Consider the following 25719-nt stretch of genomic DNA (forward strand, 5'->3'; position numbering starts at 1 on the left):
CCTCCAACAAAACAAATGTTACGTTCTATTCTGCAACTTGTTGTCTTTACATGAGTGCAGAGCCAGCAAGACTAAGCCTAGGGAACAGGGCACAGGGGTAAAAGTCAAAGGAACAGGTGTAATACGGAGTCAAGTTCGTTCTTTTCTACTATATGCACGCGCGCACACAGACGCACGCATACAAAATCCATTATTCATTAAGACTCTACATTCACCATGAACTGATTCTATGTGATTTTTGTAGTACTTACTATTTCTTAACTGTTCTGTCATCTAAGTGTGATGGAGAAAATAAGAAATTCATGTTCACGGGGTGAACTAGGAAAGGACCTTCCTTTGGGTGGGTCTTATGGCTATAGATTAATATTTTCATCCATTTTGATTGGATTCTTAACTCTTCCCCCATAGGAGACTCTGTAAACTTGTTCTGTCTCTTTCAGTCATCACCTTGCTCTTTCTTCTTTAACCTGAGAAGATGGCTTTGTTGGCAACTTACTGATAAAACTGAGACATCCTGGATGAGTTTCACGTGCTTCTGTTTTGCCCTCAGAATACCAACATCCTAACACCATGTGCAGTGCTGCAGGTCCTCCCGACAGCACCACACACTGACTCCACCCCCCCAGCCCCCAGGTGAGCTTGCCCCAAACCACCTGGATAGGGCTGCACCCCTGACCTCATGGCTTTGTGCACAGGACTGTCCCAGGACAGGGCTGCATCCCTGACTCAGAGCCATGTGCACATTACTCTCCGAGGATAGGGGTGTATCCATGACCTTAAGCTATGTGCAGAGGACTGTCCCAGGATATGGGGGCATCTCTGAATCGGGGCCCTGCGTACCAGACTGTTGCACAACAGGATGCACTGCTGATCCCTATGCTTTGTGCACAAGATTATGTTCAGGATAGGGATTCGCCTCTGACCTGTGAGCCTCATACACAGTACTGACCCAGGGCAGGGCTGCATCGCTGACCTCGGAGCCGTTTGCACAAGACTGTAGCCGGACAGGGCTGAATCCCTGTCTTCAGAGCCATAGGCATAGGACTGTCCCAGGTTAGGGCTTAAGCCTGACCTCGGAGACCTGTGCACAGAACTGTTCACAAATAGGGCTAGAACCCTGACCTTCGAGGCCTGTGCACAGGACCATTCCAGGATAAGTCTGTATCCCTGACCTCAGGGCCTTGTCCACAGGACTGTCCCAGGTTAGGGCTGCAGGCCTGACCTCGGAGCCCTGTGCACAGGACTGTGGCTGAATAGGGCTGCAACTTTGACCTTGGAGGCCTCTGCACAGGACTGTCCTAGGGTACTGCTGCATCCCAGACCTGGGGCCCTGTGCACAGGACTTTCCCAACACAGGGCTGCATCCCTGACCTCGGAGTAGTTTGCACAGGACTATCGCCAGACAGGGTGGTACCGCTGACCTCGGTGTCCTGTGCACAGGACTTTCCCAACATAGGACTGTAAGCCTGACTTCAGAGCCCTGTGCACAGGCCTGTCTTAGGACAGGGCTGTGTCCCTCACCTCAGAGCCGTGTGCACAAGGCTGTCGCAGAATAGGGCTGCATCCCTGACCTCAAGCCTTGTGTATAGGACTTCCCCATACAGCACTGCATCTCTGACCTCAGAGACCAGAGTACAGGACTGTCCCAGGATGGCGGGTAGAAGAAAAAACAAAAAGAGAAATTAAAACACGTCTTGAAAGAAATGACAATGGAAAATCAACACAATAAAACCTGTAGGACTCAGTCAAAGCAGTTGTAAGAGAGAAGTGTATCACAATAAATGTCTACATCAAGAAGCAAGATCTCAAACTAACTACTTAACTTTCATTGCAAGGGACCAAAAAAACTAGTAACAAACAAAGCACAACTTTAGCAGAAGAAAATATATTTTAAAAGATCACAGCAGAAATAAGTAAGAGACCAGAAAACAATAGAAAATTGAATGAAGATCAATGAATGAAGATATGGTTTTATTGAAAATATTTTTTTAAATTGACAAAACCTTAGCTGTAATAACTAAAAAGAGAGAGAAGACTCAAATCAATAAAACCGATAACGAAAGAAGAGGCATTACAATAATATCACAGAACTACCATGATCCTAAGAGACCGCTGTGAGCAGTTACACACCAACAAACTGGTTAAGCCAGAAGAAATGGATACATTTCTGGAATCATACAATTAACCAAGAAAAAACTGAACAGATTAATAATGACTAAGGAGACTTAATCATCATTAAAGATCTCCCAACAAAGAGAAATCCAGGACCAGATGTCTTCACTGGTGAATTCTATCAAAAATTTAAAGAAAAATTAACACCAATTTTTCTCAAACTTTAAAAAAATAAAAAGTAAACATCCCCAATCTCATTTTATAAGGCCAGCATAATCTCGATACTAAAGTCAGATAGGATAGCTACAAGGGAGCCAGTTCCTAGCCAGAACAATTAGGCAAGGAAGAGAAAGAACAGGCACCTGAATTGGAAAGAAACAAGTAAAACTGTCTTTGTTTGCAGATGCTATTATCTCACATACAAAACCCTAAAGATTCCACCAAAAAAACAGTTAGTACTAATAAACAAATACGAAAATTGCAGGGTTGAATATCAGCATACAGAATCAGCTGCATTGATATACACTAACAGTGAGTCATCTGAAAAAGACACAAATCAATGGAAAGATATCTTGTGTTTATGATTTGGAAGAAATAGTATTGTTAAAATGTTCCTACTATCCAGTCATCTACAGATTCAAAAATTCCAATGGCATGTTTCACAGAAACAGAAAAAAAAAATCCTAAAATTGGTGCAGAACCACAAAAGACCCTGATAGCCAAAACAATCATGAAAGAAGGACAAAGCTGAAGGCATCACACTTTCTTTCAATCACTATTTAAAAGCTATACTATTTGAAACACTGTGGTACTGGCCACATAGACCAATGGAACAGAATGGAGAACTCAGAAATAAACCCTCTCATATATGATTAAGTAATATTTGACAGTGGAGCCAAATTTACTCATTTGGGAAAGAATAGTCTCTTCAATAAGTGGTGTGAGAAAACTGGATAATCACATATAAAAGAATAAAACCAAAGCCCTACCTTACACCACTCAAAAATAAACTTGCAACAGATTACTTAACTATGACATGAAACTATAAAACTTCTAAAATAAAAAAGGGAGAAAGCTTTTCGACTTCAGCATTGCCAATGATTCTTTTGGGTATGGCACCAAAGGGAAAAGCAACAAAAACATGAGTAAATAGGGAGGCTATAATATTAAAAAAACAAGAACAAACAAAAAAACCAGCTTGCACAAAGTTACAACCAAAAAAGTAAATGGCAAATTATGAATGGGGAAAAATTTTTGAAAAGCATGTTATCTGATAAGGGTTTAATTTCCAAAATATATATGGAACTCACATAATTCAAATGCAAATAAAATAATCTGTTTTTAAGATGCCAGAGGAACTGAGTAGCCATTTTTCCCCCCAAAGACTACACATAAATTGCTCAGATTTGAAGAACTGCTCAACATCACTAATCATCAGGGAAATGCAAATCAAAACCACAATGAGAAATCTTCTCTATCACCTCTTACCTGTTAGAATAGCTACTATGACATAGGAAAGAGATGAGTGTTGGCTAGGATGTGGTGAAAAAGAACACTTGTGCATTGTTAATGGAAATGTAAGCTTTTGCAATCACTGTATGGAAAAGAGTATGGCTATTCCCCAAGAAATTAAATTTAGAGCTATCATATATAATGCAGGTAAAAGTGTTCTGCATCCCAATTTCCAATGTGTGTGTGTGTGTGTGTGTGTGAGTTTACAACAAGCAATTCTCCTATCCCAGCTGGATGTCCTACAACTCAACTCAGTTCTGACTACCTATCAAGAGACAGCACCAGATTCCACTGGGTAAGAGCACAGACCCACCCGACTGTCCTCCACTTTAGGTGCCAATAACTAGCTGCTCTTTTCACTTGTGCTCCTGACCAACTGGCTACTGGCTGGAGGGCCCCATGACCCCTCTTTGTGTTTAATTAATTTGCTAGAGGGGCTCACAGAACTCAGGAAACTCTTGACGACTGGTTTATAACAAAGCATACATACTGAAGAACACAAATCAATGGTCGGATGAAGAGAACAAAGGAGGTTCTGTCCTCACGGAGTCCGGGGCCCACATAGCGTGGTGGTATATGGACGCCTTCTGGTTTCCCAGCCTGGAAGCTCTCCAAATCCCCTACTTTGGAGTTTTTATGGAGGTTTTGTTACGTAGGCATTATTGATTAAATAATTGGCTATTGGTGATTGATTCATTTTCCAGCTCCTGTCCCCACCCAGAAATCACGGAGTGGGGCTGAAAGTTCCAACCCTCTATTTGTGGTTTGTTCCCCTAGCAACCAACCCCCATCTTTAGGAGTTTTCAAAAAGTCACCTCATTAACATAAATTTATTTGTGGTTGAAGGGCGTTTGTTATGAATAACAAGACACCCGTTTCTCCTTTATGGCTTTTCAGGAACTGAGGACAAGAGACCAAATATTATCAAAAGATGTTCCCATCTTTTGGGAGTTATCAGCTAGGGACAAGGACAAAGACAAAATCTATATAAGGAAGGCATTTTAGTCATCTGAATGATCCTGCATATAAATGTTTATATCAGCTTTAATCATAATTGCCAGACTTTGAAGTAACCAAAATAACCTTCACTATGAGAATGGGAAAACTGGTAAATCCAAACAACGGAATATCATTCAGCACTTTAAAAAAAGCTATCAAGCCATGTAATGTTATGAAGGAAACTTAAATGCATAGTACTAAGTGAAACAAGTTGATCTGAAAAAACTACAAACTGTATGATTTTAATTATGACATTCTGGAAAAGGCAAAAATATGGAGACAACAAAAAAGATGAGTAGTTGCCATGAGTTATGGGGTGGAGAAGGAAGAGTGGGTGGACTACAGAGGATTTTTAGAGCCATCAAACTTTTTATGACAGTGCAATAATGGATACTTGTCAATATAAATTTGTTCAAGGTCATAGAATGTACTACACCAAGAGTGACCCCTAATGTAAACTATGGACATTGATAATGATGCGTCAATGTAGATTTATCAATTGTAACAAATACACCACTATGGTGGGGATTGTGGATAATGGGTGAAGATATACATGTAAGGAAGGCTGTGATTATATGGGAAATCTCTATACACTGTATTTTGCTCAAGTCTCTAAAAATAAAGTCTATTATTTTAATTTTAAAAGTACAGTGAAGAAATCAACAGAAATTTATTGTGACATTTATATTATGCTGTACAAGAGGTTGGGAGTCCTCCTCCACTTGGTAGCAAAGTGGAAGAGGAAGCGATTAATGAATCAAAGCTAATTAAAGTAGTCATTGTGTTACAGAAACCTGAATCCTGTCGAGAGACAAAGCGACACTTCCTCGTCATCAAAGAAAGCAAAAGCAATTCTGCTGACATCTGGATCTGTGCCATTTAACTTCTCATCGGACATCATGTGAAACATGGTGGAATTTATGGGACCTGGAATCTCATTCATCATGTCATCCATTACTCTCATCAGCTGGATTTTCCCCAGGGAAGCAAGCATATCACACAAATCTTCATTGTCTATGAAACCATCCCTGTTCTGATCAGTCATATTTGAAGGCCTCCTTGAAGTCCTGAATCTGTGACTGGTCAAACATAGTGAACACGTTGGAAGCTGCACACTGAGAGCGCTTCCTGGTGGTCTCGGTCTTCGCTCTTTTGCTTGACATGGTGGCGGTTAAATCCCTGCAGAGCCACGAGAATGAGAGCACTTCAGTGACTCTCTGGCTGCCCTGGCTGCTGCGGTTCCATATTCCTTTGTTTACTGCAGCTTTGTAGTATCTTTGAAATCAGAGTGGGTGACAGCTGAAGTCTTTTTCGGCTATTTGAGAGCCTTGCCAATACCCATCTTTGAGTTATTAGAGTCCTGTGAAAAATGCCACTGGGAAGAGGAGAGGGGAGAGGAACATCCCCTCCCTTTAGCCCGCCCTGGCCCCCGCGCTGCGCCGGCTCGGGAGGCGGGGCCGGGCCAGGCTGCGCCCACGGTGGACGCGGGCTTCCCGCCGCCGGGCGCAACCGGGGACCGCTGACCGGGCGGGAGCGCCGCGCAGCGCGGGACGATGCTCCGGAGGGGACCCTGGCCATGAGGCACGCGCACGGCTGCTGCCCACCCCCAGGACCCAAGGCCGAGCGTATCTGCGGCCGCCGATGTTCCGGATTTTGTGTGTGAAACTGCAGAAATCTGAAATACTATCGATCAAATCTGTGTAGGACAGTGGTGCCACCCGCTGAAATCACAGTTAATTGTAGACATGGCCTTCCCTTGATAGCACGCACTTTGCCATTGAGAAAAGACTGCTGTCAGTTTGTACTGAAACCAGTGTTGTCAAGCTAGTTCATTTCTTCAGGACCTACAAACAAGACAAAGGTAACAAAACCGCCGCCGTCTTCACAGCAGATGGCAGTGAAACTGCAGCTTCAACCTTGATGGAAGTTTTGCTAATGAATGCTTTTAAACTTGTCATTAATAAAATAACATATGCCGTGCAGTGCGCCAAGAAAGAAAAACTGAGTCGTGAGCCGACTAACGAGATGGAAAGCATGAACTCCTTGGTTCACAGACTGCGCACAGCCTTGCATTTGGAAGTTTCAGAAAAAGAAAGCGCACCATCTGCTGGAGAAAACTGAGCACCTGAAGGGACAGCTGCGGCCCTTTGAGCAGATGAAAGCCACAACAGAAGCTCGTTCAGAAGCCACAACCAGTGGCCTCCTGTGGGCTGGGCTCGCGCTGCTGTGTGTTCAGGGCAGGGCAGTGGCCTGGCTCACTTGGTGGGTGTCCTCCTGGGATATCGCGGGACCAGTTACATACTTCATCACATTTGCAAATTGCATGGTCCTTTTTGCATACTTTATAGTCACTCGACAGGATTATACTCACTCAGCTGTTAAGAGCAGGCAGTTTCTTCACTTCTTCGGTAAGAAATCAAAACAACAGCGTTTTGATGGCGCAGTACAAGTTAAAAGAACTTACTAAGGCTGCAGAGGGCCCGAGACGGGTGGGCCACTCTCTCTTTGTAGGTGCCAGTAGAGGAATCCAATGAAAAGAAATAATCTTACATTTTTAAATGTCCGTGAACTTTTGCATTATTTGTTCATTTGCAACTTAGAAACTGGAACTTTTTGAGTCCCATAGTTAATTTGAATTCAACGATTTCAATCTTTTTAAGAGAAAAAAAAAGAAAGAAGAATGCCATTGGTATTTTGATAGGGATTGCATTGACTCTGTAGATTGTCTGAGGGTAGTATGGCCATTTTTAAAATAATATTTTTTCTAATTGATGAGCATGGTCTATCTTTCCATTTGTTTCTGTCTTCTTCAGTTTCTGTCAAAAGTGTCATAGTTTTCCAAGTACAGGTCTTTTACCTCCTTAGATTTATTTCTAGGAATTTTGTCATTTTAATGCAATTGTAAAGGAAATTGTTTTCCTAATTTTCTCTTTCTGAGAATTCATTGTTAATGAATAGAAATGCAACAGATTTCTGTATATTAATTTTGTATCCTGCAACTTTACTAAATTCATTGATGGCTTCCAATAATTTTTTTTGGTGGCATCTTTAGGATTGTCTATATATAATATCAGTATCATGTTATCTGCAAACTGACAGTTTTATTTCTTCTTTTCCAATTTAGATTGTTTTTATTTCTTTTTCTTTTATGATTGGTATGGCCAGAACTTCCAATACTATGTTGAATAAAAGTGGCAAGAGTGAGCATCCTTGTCTTGTTCCTGTTCTTAGAGGAAATGTTTTTAACTTTTTACCATTGACTATGTTAGCTGTGGGCTGGCCATATAGATCCTTTGTTATATTGAGACATGTTTTCTCTATACCAACTGAGTTGAGAGTTTTTATCATAAATGAATGTTGAATTTTGTCAAAGATTTTTCTGTATCTATTTAGATAATCATATGATTTTTAACCTTAATTTGTTAATATGATGTATTACATTGATTGCTTTGAGCATACCAAACCATTCTTTCATGCCTGAGATAAATGCTACTTTGATCATGATGTACGATCATTCTAATGTGTTGTTAAATTTGGTTTGCTAATATTTTTGAGGATTTTTGCATACAAGTTCATCAGTGGTATTGGCCTGTAATTTTCTCTTTTTTTGGTGGTGCCTGATTTTGGTATCAGAGCGATGTGGCCTGGTTGAATGAGTTTGGAAGTGTTTTTTTATCTGCAATTTGTTGGAATAGTTTGAGAAGGACAGGCATAATCTCTTGAGTAAACGTTTGGCTTCACCTGTTAAGCCATTGGGTCCTAGACTTTTGGATTTGGGGAGTTTTAAAGTTAGTGATTCAATTTTATCGCTGGTAATTGGTCTGTTCATATTTTGTATTTCTCTCTGATTCAGTCTTTGGAGATGTTACATTTCTAGGAATTGATCTATATCTTCTAGGTTCATTTTATCAGCATATAATTGTCCATAGTAGAATCTTATGATTCTTTACATTTTTGAGGTGTCAGTTATAATTTCTGCTTTTTCATTTCTGACTTGATTGATTTTTCTCTCTGATTGTCGATGTATAAAGATTTACTATGTTTGTTTATCAATTCAAAAAATCAGCTCCTGGTTCTGTAACTCTTTTTATTTTTTGAGTTTCTATTTAATTTATTTGTGCATTGATTCTATGATTTCTTTCCTTCTGCTACCTTGGATTCTGCTGCTGCTGCTGCTGCTTTTTCTAGTTCCCTTTTTTCTGGCTCCCTTAGGCGTGAGGGTGGGTGGTTTACTTGGAATTTTTCCTGTTTATTGAAGTAGGCTTATGCTACAAACTTTGTTTTTAGATCTGCTTTTGCTGGGTCTCCTAAATCGTTGATTGTTGTATTTTCATTTTTATTTTTCTCCAGACATTTTAAAAATTTACTCTTTGATTTCTTTCCTGACCCACTGATTGCTGAGTAGTGTATTGTTTGGTCTCCTCCTGCTTGTGTGTTTTGCAGGGTTCCTTTCCCTTGTAGCTGATTTCTAGTCTCATAGTGTGGTGTTTGGAAAAGTTGTGTGGTATGATTTCAGCTTGCTTAAATTTACTGAGAGTCGTCATGTGACCTAGCATGTGCCCTCTCATGGAGATTATCCATGTGCACTCAGAAAAAAAATACATTCTGCTGTATATAATGGAGCCTATAATTATTTATCTTATATACATTACATATAATAATACTGTACACAAAATACATCATTTTAATTATATGTTTTATATATATATATGTAATTTTTAATTTAATCAGAACTTTATATCTATTGATAGGAGCATTTACTTGATTTACATTAAAGTAATTATTGATTGGTGTACACTTGTTTTTATTTTGTTATTTGTTTTTGTATTATCTTGGATTTTTTTGGATTATTATTTTTTCTTTCTTCTTCCTGTTTTCTTCAATTCACTTGTGATCTCATGACTATCTTTAGTATTTTGTTTGGATTCATTTTTCTTTTTTGCATGTGTATTTACTATAGATTTTTTATTTTTGGTTGCCGTGAGATTTATATACAGCATTCTCACTCTCTCTCTCTCTCTGTATATATATATAGAGAGAGAGAGAGACAGATATGTGATTATTTTAAGTTGATGATGTCTTAAGGTAGAACAAATTTTAACAATCATCCATTTACTACCCCACCAACACTTAATGTTTTTAACATCATATTTTATGTATTTTTGTTTTATGTACCCCTTAGCTTCTTATTTGGGGTATAGATGATTTTGCTACTTTTTTCTTTTAATCTTCTTACTAGCGTTATACATGATTGATCTACAACATCTACTGTGTATTTGCCTTTACCAATGTGGGATTTTTTTTTTTTTTATTTTCATATTTCTCTTTGTGGTCTTTTCTTTTCTCCTTAAAAAAGTCCCTTAACATTTCTTATAAGGCTGATACAATGCTGCTTAACTTAGTTAGCATTTGCTTTTCTGTAAAATTACATCTCTCTTTCAAATCTAAATGATAGCCTTGCTGGGCCAGATAGTCTTCATTTTTTTTTTCCTTTCATCACTGTAAATGTATTATGCCACTCCCTTCTGGCCTGCAAAGTTTCTGCTAAAAAGCTAATTGAGAGTCTTATGTAATTTCTCTTTTATATAACTGGTTGCTTTTGATTTCCTGCTTTTAGATTTATTTATTTGCTTTATCTTTACATTTTGCCACTTTAATGACAATATGCCTTGATGTGGGTTTTTCTGGGTTGATCTTGGTTGGGATTCCCTGTGCTCCCTGGTCTTGGCTGTCTATTTCCTTTCCCACATGGGAGAAGTTTTCAGGTATCATCACTTCAAATAAGTTCTCCGCCTCTTTCCCTTCTCTCCTTCTGAGACCCCCTACACTGTGAATGCTTGATGTGGTCCTAGAAGTATCTTAAACTGTCCTCATTTTTAAAAGTATTTTTTTGTTTGTTTAAGCTTGGGTATTTTCCATTACTCTGTCTTCTAGTTTGCTGATCTGTTCCTCTGTATCATCTAATTTACTGCTAATTTCTTCCTTTGTATTTTTTATTTATTGTATTCTTCAGCTCTGCTTGATTTTTAAAATATTTTCTAACTCTTGTTAAATTTCTCACTGTGTTCTTCTGTTCTTCTTCTGAGTTCAGTAAGCACTTTTATGATCATTACCTTGAACTTTTGTCCAGGCAGATTGCTTATCTCTACTTTTCTTTGTTCTTCCGGGGTCTTATTTTTATATTTTATATCCCTCTTTCACCTCATTTTGCATAAGTCTCTATTTTTTTGTATGTATTAGGTAGGTCATTTATGTTTCCCAATCTTGTAGAAGTGGACTTACGTAGGAAAAGCAGTCTTACATGGGGCCCAGCAGTACACTCCTCTCTGTTTCCCAGAGTTGTGTGACCTGGAGGGTCCTCTGTGTGCACTGACTGGGATCTTCTGTGGTAGAGTCAACTATTGTCACACGCTGGTAGAGGGGGCTGGCCCTCAGCCCACTGGTTGCCAGGCCCTAACCTGTGTGGAGGATTCCAGTTGCTAGTGAGAGTGGTTGGCTCCTGCTATGGCTGGTTCATGACCTGGGGAGTTCCGAGGCTGAGGCTGGACCACTGGTTGTTGTGGCCAGGCGATGGCATTGGTTGCTATTGGGACCAGTGTTCCCAAGACTGCTACTGACCAACTGTTGGGTAGATAAGCCTCTACCAGGTGCTAATAGGCTACAGCGGGAGCTTTATAAAGGCATTTAGCAGCACCAGTGTCACTGTCATACAACAAGCACCCCAAAATGCTGCCACAAGCATCTATGTCCCTAGGAGGAATCCCAGTCCTTCTAGTCTCTGGGACCCTTTCCAAGATCAAGCAGTGGGTCAGACTCAGGTTCTTTTCAAATTATCATCTCTGAGCTGGGTGTTAAAGCATGTGTATTTTGCACGTGTCCTTTAAGAGCAAAATCTTTGTTTCCTACAGCCCTCTGGCTCTTCCATATGCAAGTCCCACTGGCCTTCAAAGCTGATGTTAAATGTGCTCTTCTACCTGGTGGAGAACCCCCAAGAATAACTTGCTCCTGGAGGAAAACCTCTGCAATTGCAATGATCATACTGTTTGTAGGTCACCTGCCCAAAGATGTAGGTCTCGAATTTATCCAGCCTTCACCCCTCCTACACATCTCATTGTGGTTCCTGCTTTGTATCTTTAGTTCCGGACAAATCTTTTCCATCTCTGTAAATAGTTGTAATTTTTGTGCTTCCATGGGAGGAGGTGAGGTGAGCTCAGGGTCTTCCTATTCTTGTCACTTGGCCAGTCTTCTTTACAACTATTTTCTTATTTTAAAAATTACCTATGTTCTTTTAAAAGTATTTGCTTTTGTATCTTAAACTCATTTTAGCTAAAAATTCTTGCTTTTCAGCTATGTTGTCAATTTACTTAATTGTATATTTATATTTCAAATGTTTTGATAAAATTACTTCATACAGAAACCATAAACAGAGAGAAGTGTCTAATTTATGGATTGAAATATTCAATATCATAAAGACATTTTTCACCTCAAATTAATCTATGCATGTAAATTAAGATAACAATCCTAATAGAGTTGTGTTTAAACTTGACAAGTTAATTCTAAAATGAATACAGAATTGTATAGAGTCGACAAATCAATAAGACTCTTGAAGAAAAATATGGATAGACTTAGGTTATTAAGCATTAATAGTTTGAAAGCATAAATTAATAAAAATATGGTCTCAGTACATAAATAAAGAACCTAGTGAGAAATAAAAGAGATTAGCAAATAAGATTGATAACAGACTACACATATATGGGGATGAGTGCTTTGTAATAGCTAGGGTATTGATATATCACAAAAATTACAATAAAACATAAGTGAAAGGTTTTGTAAATGATTACACTTAAAATTAATATTTCTATGTGATAAAAACACCGTAAGTATAATGAAGATGGACAACACTAACAAAACACACAGTAACAAATAATTTATAAACAGTATATACAAAGGAAAGCAAACCATAAATGATCCAATAGAAAGAAATTGGTCACAGGTAACTCACCTGGAAAGAATTTTGAATTGCTAAGAAAGAAATGGAAAGATATGCAATGATTTTCTTAATCAGGAGAGAGAAAATGAAAATATAATCTATGATTTTCTGTCCATGGTATTGTTAAAACTAATATATCTTATTACAAGTGTTAGCAATACCAAGTGGAAACTGAGACTGTAACATATGGCTGACGAGGATATAAACAGCCATACCACTTTGGAGAACAACTGAGCAATCTCTACAAAAGGAATACGTGCATGTTCTCTGATGAAACAATTTTCTTTCTGTTTCCTAGAGACACTTTTGAACGTGTGTCCAGGGATATGCATTGCAGTACTATTTACAGACAAGACAGTGCTAATGTAACTTTTTCAACAATCGACTGGATAAGCATACGATAACGTTTTTATAATAGGACACTTTCCTACAATTAAAAATGTTAGCTCTATATAAAAAACATGGGGAAATTTAGAACTATAACTCTAGTGAAAAAGCAAATTGCAAAATGACAACAAAATGACAATGATATATTTATATAAAGTTTTAAAATACGCAAAACGGTGCACTATTGATGCACTCACACCTATGTAATAAAAGTATAAATATACACGTGAGACATTATACAGTAAAAAAGTAGTGGCAAGGCTGGAAAATGGATCAGAGAAAAAGGCCTTTGGTGTTATAAAACACTGTCCCTTTAAATAAAAATTAGGTATACACTAACAGCATACAATGATAACTATCATTAGTGGTGGGTAAATTTGTATGTCATATTGTTTTATGTGTGCTTCAATTGTTTGATAATTAAGGAAAACCTTGGCACAACCAGAACCCTAAAATTACAGGAAGTACGTATCCCTCATCCAAGCCGGCGTAGACCTGACATGTCTAAAGTGAAAGAATAAATGTCATCCCTCCCCAGTGACTCACAACAATACAGTTAGTTCTCAAACGCCGCTTCACACACAGGGTAAAACGTCAGGGATGAGAGCAAAACTGCATTGATTAGGATTCCACAGAGGAGATTTTGGAAGTGCTCTTCATTCACCTTCAGTTATGAACTCAGAATTAGTATGATGGTTAAATGAAATACTACCTACAAATAACTTACAACAGTGCCCGATTAACTAAACACTCAGTAAATTCTGCTTATTATTGCTTGTAAAACATTAGAGAGATTGCGCAAGTGACCAGTTCTCAAAATTACTAAGAAGTAAACAATAACATAATGCAGCTAAGATCTAACATTAAGACACCACTCAGGTAAAAGTGTTCCATACTCATGTATCATTTGGTACGCATGTCTCAGAAAAGAATTTTGACAAACATATGCTTGTCTTTATTATGTTGTAAATAACTGAAAGGACCAGAAACAAATGTGCTGGCATAAGCAACTATTTAGAACCAACACAGTCATGGATTCCACTTTTACAATTACTCTGTGTATCATCCCTCCCGGCTGTGGTGAAATGTAAGTATCAAGACAGAAACCTTGAAAAAAAAGTGTAAACTTTGGAACTGATCATTTCAGGATTCGAATCAAGGGATAACTTTTTTTTTAAATAGTAAAATGATATTCAAAAATATTTAAATAATCTTTGCTTCAGAAATTCATCTTATAGAAAGTCATGTCATGACTGAATTTCCAGGGTTTTTGTAAGGTTTCTCTTCATATAAATATAAAGCATGGCACTGATGTAAGTAATGTTAGTTACTTGTGCTAAAATATGATCACCCGTCATAATATTTAGAGTTCTGCTATTTAACATTTCTCATTATCACAAATCAACTATTTCTGTAAGAATCATTTCTCAATCTCAGTAAACTTAAAATATATCCTGTAAATAAGTGTAGCTACAAACTTCCAGGACACTGTTTTTAGTAACTTCACATGTATTATTAAACGTTTATTATTACAACTACCACCTTTTCTAATTCAAGCCATTGAACACAAACACACACACAAACACAAACACACTAAAATGCACACATGTAGAATTAAGTTAACCGTAAATTTTAATAAACTGCCCCTGGGAGGCAGACGGGGTGTGGTGAGGGGGGCTAGGCAGCGGCAGCAATGACAGGATTGGGGCTGCCCCATGCTAGAGCAGGAATTTGCTCCCATTTCCCTCTGTCACTGTCCCTGCTGCTGCCACCGCCCCGCCCCGCTCTACTCCAATGACTGCACCACACCCGCCTCTCAGGAGAGGCTGACCTGGGGACATGCCTTCAGTTAGCATGGGGCAGCAGAGGCCGCCCCCAGGCCAGGCCACGGGGGACAGGGGAAAAAACATATAGGCTGCCACAGGGCAGACTCCCCTTATCCCACTGCAACTGCCTCAGATGCCATCTCCGCAGTCACACTACTGCCCCCTGATCGAACCACGCCGGCCTCCAGGGAGGAGGGTCGTGACCTAAGCACGTGAGTCCTGCAAACCTGGGGCAGCAGAAGCTGTCCCAAAGCCAGGCCACTGGGGAGATGAGAGTAAACGCAGGGCTTGCACACAGCTGCCTCACTCCCGCCACCGCCACCCTCGCCCCTGACATCACCATGCCAGCCTCCTGACCTAAAGACGTGGGTCCAGTCAACCCGGGGCAGCAGCTGTGGGGGCGATGGGAGCAGATGACTGGCTTCCAAGGGGCAGCCCCCCTCCTCCTGCCCCTGCTACTGCCCCACCATCCTCCCAAGCCCCCTGACCACACCAAGCCCCCGTTCTTACCAAAGTGGGTACACAGGGAACACAGGGAACATGTCCCCAGCATAATCAAAGTGACTCATGACAAACCTACAGCCAGCATAATACTAGGCCAAAATAAGCTGAAGGCCTGTCTGCTAAATCTGGAACAAGACAAGGATTGCCCACGCTCACCACTTCTATTCAACAGAGTACTGCAAGTCCTAGTACAGCGACTGGACAAGCAAAGGAAAGAAAAAGGATCCACCTTGGAAAAGGAGAGCTAAAACTGTCATTACATCTGGATGAAATGACACTATATATAGAAAACCCCTGAGGCTCCACATAGAGAAAACGGCTAGGGCTAATAGAAGAATTTGGCAAGGTAGCAGAACACAACATCAACATACAGGAATGAGTGGCACTTCTTCACACGAAAAGTAATAATCCCTTCAACACTGCATCCCCCAAAACAAAATACTTACGGATAAATCTGACCCAGGAAGTCAAAGACTGACATGTGGAGACCTACAAAACCCTGGATAAAGAAATTAAAGAGGCCTTAAAGAAATGCAAAGACACCCCACGTTCTTGCATTGGAAGAATGAATCATCTTCAAATGGCCATACTGCCCAAAGCACTCTACACATTTAATGCGATCCCTACCGAATTATCCAGGACATTTTTTCACAGAACTACAACAAATCATCCTAAAATTTACATGGAAACATGAAAGACCCAGAATTACCAAAGCACTACTTAAGAAAAAGAACAAAGCTAGAGGAATAACCCTTCCAGACTTCAGACAATACTTCTACAGAGCTACAGTCAAAACAGCACCGTATTGGTACCAAAACACACACACGGGATCAGTGGAACAGGATAGAAAGCCCAGAAGGAAACCCACGCACGTATGGTCAATCAATCCATGACAAAGGAGGCAAGCACATACAAGGGAGAAAAGAAAATCTCTTCAGTAAGCAGTGCTGGGAAAACTGGACCGCTACCTGTGAAAGACTCACATTACAACATTCTCTAACAGCACGTACAAAAATAAACTCAGCACGGATGAAGGACCTCAACGTAAGGCCAGATACTACAAAACTCCTGGAGGAAAACAGAGACACAACACTCGTGGACGTACATCACAGCAACACAGTTCTGGGACCAGCTCCTGGACTACTGGAAACAAAAGCAAAAAGAAACAAACGGGATCCAATTAGACTTAAAAGCTGTTACCCAACTAAGGATACCGTCAGCGAAATGAAAAGACAACGTACACAGTGGGAGAAAATCTTTGCAAATGAAGTGACTGACAGGAGACTCATTTCCAAAGCATACAAACAGCTCAGACACCTTAACATCCAGGAAACAAGCAACCGGATCCAAAAAGGGGCTCAAGACCTAAACAAGCAGTTCTCCAGTGAAGACACACAAATAGCCAACGGGCACATGAAAATGCTCAGCATCACTAGTTGTCAGAGAAACACACATCAAAAGTACAATGCGACATCACCTTACACCAGCCACAATGGCCATCGCTGAGAAGACTACAAGTGAGAGATGCTGGAGAGGGTGTGGAGAAAAGGGAACCCTCCTACACTGTCAGTGGGAGTGCAGATTGCTGCAGCCACTATGGAGGACACTATGGAGGTCCCTTAAAAAACTGACAATAGATGTACCATGTGATCCAGAAATCCCACTCCTGGGCACATGTCCAGAGAAAAATAAAATTCAAAATGACACAGGCGCCCCACCCCAGTGTTCACAGCAGCACTATTTACGACAGCCAAGATACGGAAACAACCCAAATGTCCATCGACAGACGACTGGACAAAGAAGATGTGGTACGTATATACAATGGAACACTACTCAGCCATACGAAAAGAAGAAAATAATACCATTTGCAGCAGTCCAGATGGGTCTGAAGATTGTCACTCTAAATGAAGTGGGCCAGAAAGAGAAAGAAACACGCCATATGCCATCATTCATATGAGAAATCTAAAAAATAACAACAGGAATAGTAAGGCCACAAATGGACTAATTATCATTTTGATTTCTTAAATATGTGTTTTAAGCACATCTGAATATCCTCTGTGATTGGATTACCACAACCTGTTGATTCTTACCTGTAGTTGGTTTTCTTCCTTTGGTAAGTATGTAAGTTTCAAAATCTAACCTCTTATCAAAACGGTTAGCACATACACGAAAACTAAAAGATAGTGCAGTATTCTGTATGTATGTATCTTCAGGCAATATAATGGGTATGTGCAGTTCAACTGTAGTAATTCTACCTAATAAAACTGGAAAGGGAGGAGAGGGGGAGGGGAACACGACCTACAGATCAACGGAACAGAATAGAGAGCCCAGAAATAAGCCCACAAACTTTTGGTCAATTAATCTTTGACAAAGGAGGCAAGAACACACAGTGAATACACACGGTCTCTTCAGCAAAAGATGTAGGGAAAACTGGACAGCTGCACGCAAATCAACGAAGTTACAATACTCCCTCACACCCTACACAGGAAGAAGTTCAAAGCGGCTTCAAGACTTAAACATGCACATGAGACACTATAAATCTTAGAAGAAAACAAACAGGCAAAACATTACCTGACGTAACCTCTCAGCCATGATCTCCTAGGGCAGCCTACCCAAGCAACAGAAATAAAAGCACAAACAAAGAAACAAACAGGACCTAACTGAGCTTACAAGCTTTTGCACAGCAAAGGAAACCATAAGCAAAATGAAACAACACCCTACAGAATGGGAGAACATATCTGTAAATGAGTCGACCGACAAAGGCTTAATTTCCAGAATATATTAACAGCTCATAGAACTTAGCAACAAAAAACAAACAACCCAATCTAAAAATTGGCAGAAGACCTAAATGAGCATTTCTCCAATGAAGACTACAAATGGCCAAGAGGCACACAAAACAATGCTCAAAATCACTAATTCTCAGAGAAATGCAAATCAAAACTACAGTGAGGTATCAGCTCACACCGGTCAGAATGGCCGTCACGCACATGTTCACGAATGATAAATGCTGGAGAAGGTGTCGAGAAAACGGGACCCTCTTACACTGCTGGTGGGAACGTACTTTGGTGTACCCATTCCGGAAAACACTATGCAAATGCCTCAAAAAACTGTAAAAATTAACTTACCCTATGATCCAGCAATCCCTCTTCTGGGTATATACTGAGAGGGAGCTCCAATGCAAAAGATACCTGCACCCCAGTATTCACAGCATCACTATATACAATAGCCAAGACATGGAAGCAACCTAAATGAAGCAACAGATGACTGGATAAAGAAGTCTAATGTATACAATGGAATACTACTCTGCCTTAAAAAAGATAAAATAATGTCATCTGCAGCAACATGGATGAACCTAGAGACCATCATTCTAAGTGAAATGAGCCACAAAGAGAAAAATGCCATATGATATCACGGATACGTGCAATCTGAAAAACACAACACTACGAACTCACCTACAAAAGAGAAACAGATTCGCAGACTTGGTACACAATCTTATGGTTTCCAGGTAAAGGGGGTGGGAAGGGATTAATTTGGGAATTTGAGATTTACGAATGTTAGCCACGATATACAAAACAGAGTTTTTAGAAAACTTTTTCTGTATAGCACAGAAACCTATGTTCCATACCCGGTATAGGTAATAACCTAAAACAGAAAAGCCGCTATAGCCACCAACTGAGGAAGCAAGAGAGGAAAGGAGAGTGAGTTACCCTGAGTACAGCCCAGTCCTGGGAAAGTCCTTGCTCGCCGCAGAAGCTGCCCCCTGACCGCAATGCGCCCTCCTCCCAGGAGCAGGCTGACAGGAAGACATGCTTCCTATGAACTTGGGGCAGCAGAAGCCGCAGCCAAGACAGGCCCACGGGGAGATGGGAGCAAGTCCATCGCCCCTTCCCCCGGGGGGGGGGATCAGCACCCCTCTCTGCCGCCGCCCCCAAACCGCACCACGCCTGCCTCCGGGGGCCCACTGACCTGGGAACAAGTGACCCCGCGAACCTGGGGCAGCGGCGGAAAAGGGGCGCCGCCCCTGGCGAACTGGCCGATTTGCCCCCACACCCGCTGCGGCACGGCCTGGGGGCAGCCTCTGCAGCCCCAGGCGCGTCCCCAGGTCAGCCTGCTCCCAAAATGCGGGCGCGGCACGGTCGGAGGCAGTGTCGGCAGCGGCGGCTTTAGGGGTTCGCCTCTGCGAGCCTGTGGATTGTTTCAAATGACCCCGCGGCCTGTCCTGGCCTCCGCCTCCGCTGCCCCAGGTTCGCGGGGCTCAGGGTACAGGTCAGCCTGCTCCTGGAAGGCAGGAGCCGTGCTGTCAGGGGGAGGCGGCGGCGATGGCGGGGCTGGGGCTGCCCTGTGCGGGCGCGGGCTTTTGCTTTCATTTCCCTGTCGCTGCCGCCGCCACCCACCCGCCACCCACCCCCCACCCCCCCCCCAAACACTCTCCGCACAGCGCCCGCCTCCCAAGAGCAGGCTGATGGCCAGAAGTGCACCCCGCCAACATGGGGAAGCAGAGCCGGCCCCCAGGACAGGACGCGGGGGAGACAGGAGCAATTTCACAGGCTCCCAAGGGCACACCCCGCTCCCAAAAGCAGACCCCTCTTCCGCACGCGGGGGTGCCGCTGCCGCCGCCGCCACCGCCCCCCCCCCCCTTCCGCCGCACCCTGACAGCACCGCACGCGCCTCCGGGAGCAGGCCATGGCCTGAAGGCCTGTAGGAGGTGCTCCCTGGCGGAACGGCTCCCTCCTATCTCCCGGGGCGGCACCCGGTTTCCCAAACCCGGGTATAAGCTGCAGACAAGAGGCGGCGTTCACGGACTAGTAATGGGGGGGGAGGGATGGGCACCACGAACCGCGCGGTGGCGCCGACCTACTTCAGGATCCTAACGGGTCGCGCGGCCCGGGCCTCAACCACGCACCGCTACCCGCGAGCCTCTCCCAACGCGCAGCCCAGGCCGCCGCACCCGCCGGCTCCCCGCCCTCGCGCCCCCACCAGCGCCCCCTTACCTGCTCGGCGACGGCAGCGGAGGCACAGCAAGCGGCGGCCCAGACCCCAGGCCGCGTTCCTCTTCCGGGAGCTGGTCCGGGAACGCTGGGCTCCCGCCCGGCTTCCACACGCTCTGGGGGGTCCGCGTCCCCGAGTCTGTCCGTCCACGCGCGCGTGCACGCCCCTCGTCCTCCCGCCCCCAGCGCGGACGGACGTGGGGACTGGGGCCGGTCTTGGGGGGGCGGGGCCTGGCGGTGGGACGGCACCGCCCCACCCCCTACCCGCCCCGCGGGGTTTCCATCCTTAAGGTCCCCATCCTGCCATCGACGGGTCCTGGCACCCAACCAGAACCACCAGGGGCCAAGAGCCAGGCCACAGCCCCCAGCCCCACTCCTCCTGCTCTCCGATCCCCCACCCAGTCCGTGCCTCCCCACCTCCTGCCACATCCGACCCCCCAAGACAAGGCTCCTCCTCACACTCATGTCCCCACCTCCAGTCTGTGCCCTTCTAGGTCCTAAGATACAGCCTCTGCAAATCAAGTTGACCCCTCCTGCCTCACCCCAGGCCCCCCCCCCACCATCCAGAGGTAGTCCCTTCACCCTTCACCTTGGAATCACCCCCTACCCCTCAGCCTGGTCACTTCCACTCCCAGCGATCCCTCATCCCTCAGCCTGTCCCCCCTCTCACCCTGGGATCCCCCCAAGCCCAGAGTGCAACCCTATCCCAGCTGACACCCTCACCCCTCCAGCAGCGCGGGGAGCGGGGGGGGGGGGGGGGGGGGGGGGGAGTGGTGCGGCCGGTCTGGGCTCCCATCACTATGGCAACAGCCGCCCTGGCACTGTGTGGGTACACAGGCCTGTGTCCCAGGCTCCTGGGCCCACGTGGGGGTTGGAGGCAGTTCCCATTCTCAACTGGGCCCCCTGCCCCGACCCCCACCCCACCTCGCTCCTCCCCGCCCCCACCCCCACCCCTGGCCCAGTGCCTCCTCTGAGCTGATGGATCAGGGTGGTACTGGGCTGCACACCACTCGCCAGGGGGCCTTGGCTAGTTGATGGTGCTGCTGGGAGGGAGGGGGCAGGCCGGCCTGGAATGGACACCAGGCAGCAGCAGAGGCAGAAGCGTGGAGGGGGGCTGCCCCGGGAGAGCCAGTCGACTTGCTCCCATCTCCCCCACTGCCTGGCCTGGGGGCAGCCTCTGTTGCCCCAGCTTCCTGAAAAGAATTCCTCCTCCCTGTTAGCCTGCTCCTGGGAGGCTTCAGCCCCCTCAAGAGTGAGGGGCAGTAACAAAGAAAGGAGGGGCTTGTTCCCAGAGCTGTGCCAGTTCCTTGCTCAGTCCCTGCTTGATAAGGAGTTAACAAGTATCTTTAAGTCACAGGATCCAGAGACAAAGAAAGGTATAAAAATGGACAAAAAGACAAAAAAGCAGCCACCAATTATGAAAGCATTCAAGGGCAAGAACACATTTATCTTAAGACCAAAATTATATTAACCAACTCATTTTTTAATACTGGACTAGTCTACTAATAGAGACAATACTGTTCAGATGGGTAACAAGAAATCTATCTCCTTGCATATAGCTTATATCAGAATGGATAACCCTCTGAGTGTTAACGGTTAAATAAACCTAATCTAGCACCTAATTATTGAAACAATTGTTAACCCAACATAGGTATGCACTGAAGGAAACATTTTAAAATGTGCACAGAACTTGGTAATCACAAGTCCTCCTGGTTACCAAAAGCTTCCCTCTAGCATATCCCGTTATGAGGGGCACTGCCTGAGCAGTTACACCTGCCGAGTGGTGGTGGATCCTGACCCCGCAAAGGAGATGCAATCCACTGTTCTCTAAAGACTGGCCAAAATGGCCACCCACAGACTTTATGGTCTCTTGTCATCACTGAAACTGGCCTTCTGATGAAGAGGCAGGAAATATATAAGGTGAGAAAATCCTGTGGAGCTTTAATAATGAATGAAAAAATAAACAAGAAATAGCCAAACTTTAAGGGGTAACATAGATTTAATGGATTAGCAATTTTGCCAGTGGGAGTGGGGTGGGAAGGGACAGACTGGGAGTCCGAGATTTGTAGATGCTGACAGGCATTTGTAGAATAGATAACCAAGATTATACTGTATAGCACAGGGAAATATATACAAGATCTTGTGGTAGCTCACAGCGAAAGAAATGTGACAATGAATATATATATGTTCATGTATAACTGAAAAATTGTGCTCTACACTGGAAACTGACACAACATTGTAAACTGACTATAAATCATAAAATAAAATTTAAAAAAACAATTTTGGTTAGGGTGACCTTGGAGAATAAAACAATCTTTGAGAGATTAAAACTGAGATCAACTCAGTGAAAATAGCCTATCACCTGTTGATCCCCATGGGGGTGTCCGGTTCCTATGTGTATTCATTGAGTGGGTCCAGAGGGCACCTATCAGTGAGATTTCCATAGGAGTCAATCCTGGGGACCCTTAAACTGTGGGGTAAGGAAAGAAGCATTGATCAGAGTCCGGAGCAGCCCCAGGGTGTTATTCCAGGTTCCTACCTTTGGTAGGGGTGTTTGGTAGGGGCGGTGGCAGCAAGATGGATCAGATCAATGGCACTTGGGAGTGAGAGCTTTGCATTCAGTAGAGAGGTTAACGTGGGGGTGAAGGCCAAGCAGGGAAGCTGAATTACTAACGGGATGTGGAATTCGAGAGGCATAGGCTCAGCAGACCCGTTAGCCAAGGTGAGAGTGAAGTTGTTATTCTCAGGGTAGAATGTAATACCTTTAAACTACAGGCATCACTTTGAGGGTGGGGGTGACAGACCCAGCACTGGGAGAGATGTTGTCCACAGGCTATCATCCTGGAGCAACGTGCCATCGCATCAGGTCCCCACTCCACGCGGATGGCTGTAAGCAAGCAGGGAGGGTAACGAAGAATAGGCAGTCATGGCCACTCACCCTGCCCCCAGTAGTAATATCCCCAATGTCCAGCAAGACAGAGGAGATGTTTGTCATAGGGAGGGGGCTTGGCAGAATAGCAGAGGCAAGTAAGGCAGTGGCAATGACAGGGCCAACCACTAAGCTTGTCATCCACCTGACGCACCTATTGGTAGGTTTGTCCTTTTGAAAAGTAACTTAGGGTCTGTGACAGGTTCCAGGTGTGCTGAGTAGGGAGGGTCAGTAACTTCTGACTCAGATTTAGGTGGTTTCCTTGCTCTGGTAAGGTGAACCCATGGAATCATGCCCTGTAATTTTTTTTAACCTTATTTTATCGATTGATAGTCAGTTTACAATGTGTCAATTTCCAGGGTAGAGCACAATTTTTCAGTTATACATGAAAATACATATATTCATTGTCACATTCTTTTTCACTGTGAGCCACCACAAGATCTTGTATATACTTCCCTGTGCTATAAAGTATAATCTTGTTTATCTGTTCTGCATGTGCCTGTCAGTATCTACAAATTTTGAACTCCCAGTCTGTCCCTTCTCAGCCCCCCTGCCCCCTGGAAACCACAAGTTTGTATTCTATGTCTGTGAGTCTGTTTCTGTTTTATATTTATGTTCATTTGGTGTCTTTTTTTTTTAGATTCCACATATGAGCAATCTCACATGGTAATTTTCTTCCTCTTTCTGGCTTACTTCATTTAGAATGACATTCTCCAGGGACATGTTGCTGCAAATGGCATTATGTTGTCATTTTTATGGCTGAATAATATTCCATTGTATAAATATACCACAACTTCTTTATTCAGTCATCTGTCGATCTCATCTTTTGGTCGCACGATACCTTGCCTAACTTCTGGTTTTCTCTGTAGATCAAAGAAGTAGGAATGGAGAAGAAGTAATTAACAGATGGCCAGATCTCTTCCCTACCTTCCCCTTCAATAATCTCAAAAACGAACTGTGAGAACAAGACAGCATCTAAGGAAAGGTCACAAGAAGTCGAATTCCTGCTTCTCCCTTTTGCTGGCCTCTGTAGAGAATAACCAAACCTTCTCCTGTGGCAGGAGTCTAACCTCCAGCAACCACATAACCCCCCGACCCCACCTTCTCACTCTGTTTATTCCCTGAGATGAACATTCCCCTCTCCCTCCAGGCAGCCCCGAGGGCATGTGGGGTTGCAGAGGCATCGTCAGTGTGGATATTGGTAACTTTCTCTTTCTCCAGTTCTCATGTTTGATTGGGGCAGTTAACCCAGCCTTTTGTGCAGAATACCAGAGGGCAAAGCTTTAGCAGTTTGGTCCAATTGTTTAAAAAAAAATAGGCCAGAACCTGAGTCTGAGGTCCGCGTTGGTGCGTCAGCCCCTCCGCCCAGGGCAGTCCCTCCTCTCATGTACACGTGGATGGAAGGGGTGGCTCAGGTCAGGTGAAGCTAATGCAGGGACTCTCATGAAATGATTTTTCAGTTCCAGGAATGCCCGGTCACAATCAGGGGTCCACTAAAAAGGGTCAGGGCCCTTCCCTTTTAACTGTTCATACAAGGGCTTAGCAATTAAGCCGAAGTTGGGGAACCATAGGCAGCAGAACCCTGCCATTCCCAGGAAACCCCAGAGCTGCTTTCTCATACTAGGGGTGCCACCTGGTAAATCAGCTCCTTCCTCTGCTTAGACAGAGCCCTGTGCCCCTTACCTCTAATGAACCATAAGGATTCTACCCGCTGGAGGGAGATCTGGGCTTTTTCCTTTGAAACAGTTTTTACATCTTCTCTCTGCCAGATGATATATTAACCCAGTATTACAGTCAGAGGGCTCTTTGGTGGGGCTGACGACTAAGATGTCATCCACATGTTGAGCACTGTTCCCTGTTCTAACCTAAGGTCGCAAAGGGCCTCAGCTAAAACCTCCCCCAAAGGGTAGAGGAGTTTTCTTTTAATCCCTGGAGCAGGACCAGCGGCACAGCTGTTTTCATGCTGTCTGAGCCTGCCAAAGTCAAGAATGTACTGAGATTCTGGGGCTGAGGGTCCACAGATGAAGGTGTGTTTTAAATCTGATCCTGAGTATCAGATCCTCTCAGAAATTCGGGTGGGAAGCAAGGGGTAAGTGTTGAGCACCACAGGGTGAACCCCCTCAGGAGCTTCATTTATGGCCTAGAGGTACTGAACTGACTGCCATTTCCCACTTGGCTCCTTTCCAGGAGAATAGGGGTGCTGGAGGTGACTGGGAGGGTCTAATGAGCCCTCTTAAGGGGTCTTGTTTGTTACTTGGGTGGTTGTGCTCGGGCCACAGCTTGGCTATGACTGGTGGTGCCCTCCTGGCTCTGCCCGCAGTGGGGTCACAGGGCCACACTGAGGGATCTGCCCCTTCAAGGATGTCTGAGGAACTCTGGGAAATGAAATGGGACTTAAGAATGGCCTGTCCTTCTACTGCGTCAGGGTTCACATCTGTACACTTGGAGGCACCCCCTGGGGCTCTCAAGGAA

At 43.7% G+C, this 25719-nt stretch overlaps 1 protein-coding gene and 1 pseudogene across 1 annotated transcript in view; one reads left to right on the forward strand and one right to left on the reverse strand.

Annotated features, from left to right (window-relative positions):
• LOC140689642 (uncharacterized) overlaps positions 1 to 20423 on the reverse strand; it is a 227539-nt gene extending 207116 nt beyond the window's left edge. Inside the window, exon 1 of the mRNA XM_072950623.1 lies at positions 20322 to 20423. The gene's annotated coding sequence lies outside the window, so the exon portion shown is untranslated. The remainder of the gene's footprint in view (positions 1 to 20321) is intronic.
• On the forward strand, positions 6177 to 7167 carry LOC102535148 (calcium uniporter regulatory subunit MCUb, mitochondrial pseudogene; annotated as a pseudogene).
• Positions 20424 to 25719: the final 5296 nt, after the last annotated feature.

The sequence above is a fragment of the Vicugna pacos genome, chromosome 27, assembly GCF_048564905.1.
Source record: "Vicugna pacos chromosome 27, VicPac4, whole genome shotgun sequence".
Lineage (NCBI taxonomy): Eukaryota > Metazoa > Chordata > Mammalia > Artiodactyla > Camelidae > Vicugna > Vicugna pacos.